Consider the following 2,440-nt stretch of genomic DNA (forward strand, 5'->3'; position numbering starts at 1 on the left):
ATTAATTTGGTGGTTAATTGCTGATAGCTGAGAAAGTTAGTTGTCATAACAAGTCAGTGGGTGAGGCAGTAACCATTTCCTCTTGGCCAGTGCTGTTGTGCAACCTTCATTATGGGAGTGGGAGCAAATCAGCAGTCCACAAGGCATACTTTCATCCGTTGTCAACGCATGGCCCATACCGCCCATTTGCCCATCTAATACCATGATCTTGCTGATCAAACTATGTACGCATCAATCGACTTACCATTTGCATTTCATATTTCTACAATTTGCTCCGAATAGCCTTGTAATACTTTGATTGTTTGTTTAGCTCTCCGTTTTGATGACGAGCTACTTGGGCCTCCGCAACTGTACCTCCAACGGTTGGCCTGTCCTCTGAGCCATATTAGTAGCCGCACCCTCCACCCCACTCTCAGTCTCAGAGCGCTGCAATTCTGACCTCGATTTGTTAATAACCACAGCGACGCGTTTCCCACATTTCTAGCAGAAATGGTGCATCACCTTGAATGGCATATTTCCATTTTCGTGTCACTCATTACCTCATTCCAGTCGTTTATTCAGACTACTGCTAGATGGTTTTTCTGCTGCCCCACCTTTTCCTAATTTCAGACAGCACAGCATTGGCATCACGTTTCTGTACATAAAGCAGATGAGACCGCATCACATCCATCTCAACTCTTCAGGCTAGCAGTTTATAAAATAAGCATTTGGAGTAGAAGGACAACATCAAAAAGCATACAATAGGGGCCGACACACACGTACTTGGGTGTAAGCAGGCGGATACGTATTGCAGGTTCCTACATGCTCTGGGGTCTCCTGAAACTGCTCAAATGCTTTGGCAACCAAAATGTCCCCTTTTTTGAAGTCTAAGCTTTTGTTAAAACCCATTTTAGCAAGGTGGATTCCAAGTATTCATACCATAGGTTCCATAATTATTAGTTTAATTAAAAAGCCAGCAAAATGTAAAATTGCCTCTTTGTCTATGCTTTTCACAATCTCCAGGCATACACTCCGTGTTCAAGAGTTCCTAGACAGCTTCGTCCCTCTGTTTAGTCTACATTTACAAGCGACCTACTCCATCTACATGGCAGCCATTTGGTTTGAGTAAATAAGTAATTTTGTGGCGAAGTGCTATTACTGTTTCATCTCTTTGAATGGCAATGAGTTATTCATGAAGGCCAATTTTAACCCACCACCTGCAAACTGGCCTTTCTCTTTACAAAATCTGAGCAGTTGCTTTACGCTTTTTTGCCAATTGCTGAAAAGTTACTTCGTTTATGTCTGTGTCGCCAAGAGACCGCGCCGAGGGGAATATGCACTGTTGACGAGCAGTAGGACTTGGGACTACTGGCGTAGCCCGGAGGCCAGGTCTCTCGATAGAGGTACAGTGGTGGAGCCCACCAAGTTGACGCTTACCAAGACCCAGAGTTAAGCGAACAATCAACATACTCCAGTATTTTCAGTGATATCAAGCCACAGGCCTTCATTATAAGTTATCCTATTCAATTGGCTCCTCCTTATGGTGAATGTCCACTTTTTTACTAACAACAATTTCCGGTTGCAGAATTCAAACTAATCTCGATCTAGGAAAATTTCTCTGCTAGTCGACTTGAAAAACACCTGTCAGAAAGTCTTGATTTCATTTCTAAACAAATGTTTTGTGGGTGTAGCAATTGAGAGGCGTAGTGCTGTCTTAAGCAGTCCTCCTTCCTTCATTCCTTCCTTTCTCCACTCATTTGTCATCATCGCGCACTCCTGCGTGGTGTGCATGTGGTCAGGCAAAACGATATCACTACCGTCGGGTAAGTAGATGTACAATTTGGAACATCACCCTCACCACCTTGGATGATGTTTCGCCCACCTGTTTGATTAATGACTCACAGAGTAGGAGGCCATTCCATCTAGAGACCGTTTACAAAGCCTCAGCATAGAAGCGACGACTAAAAGGACATTCTGGATTAAGCATCACGTCGTCTCGTCTGGCATTACGGCTGAGTCAAATGAGGCATGTAGGCACATGATTTTCTAATCACCTTCGTGTGGGAACATCTGTTTTAAGTACTAAGAGGCTGATGTTTACATCAAACCGAGAAGTGGGCTTGTGTACACTTCGAATTCTGCTATTTAAAACCTTATGTATGTTGCACCCACCCACCTCTCTCCGGTTTCTCTCAATTAAGGTATTTGTACTCCTCAATTCCCTCTCATTTACCGACAAGTTTATAAAGCAATGTGAAATGTAACGATGCTGTGTGGAATTTGCCTAGACAAGCATAACTGCAATGCGTGACCAAGGGAGGGCGAAAGCAGTGCGTGTTAGGTGTTCAAGCCAAAAGGACGAACGCGATTGGCCAAAAGCAATAACCTTGACCGCGATCACCAGTCGAATGTCAGATTTCTTCAAACCCTGTTTTTGTGGAATCCCTCAGATATTTTGAAT

Source organism: Echinococcus granulosus (assembly GCF_000524195.1).
Source record: "Echinococcus granulosus chromosome Unknown EG_S00016, whole genome shotgun sequence".
NCBI lineage: Eukaryota > Metazoa > Platyhelminthes > Cestoda > Cyclophyllidea > Taeniidae > Echinococcus > Echinococcus granulosus.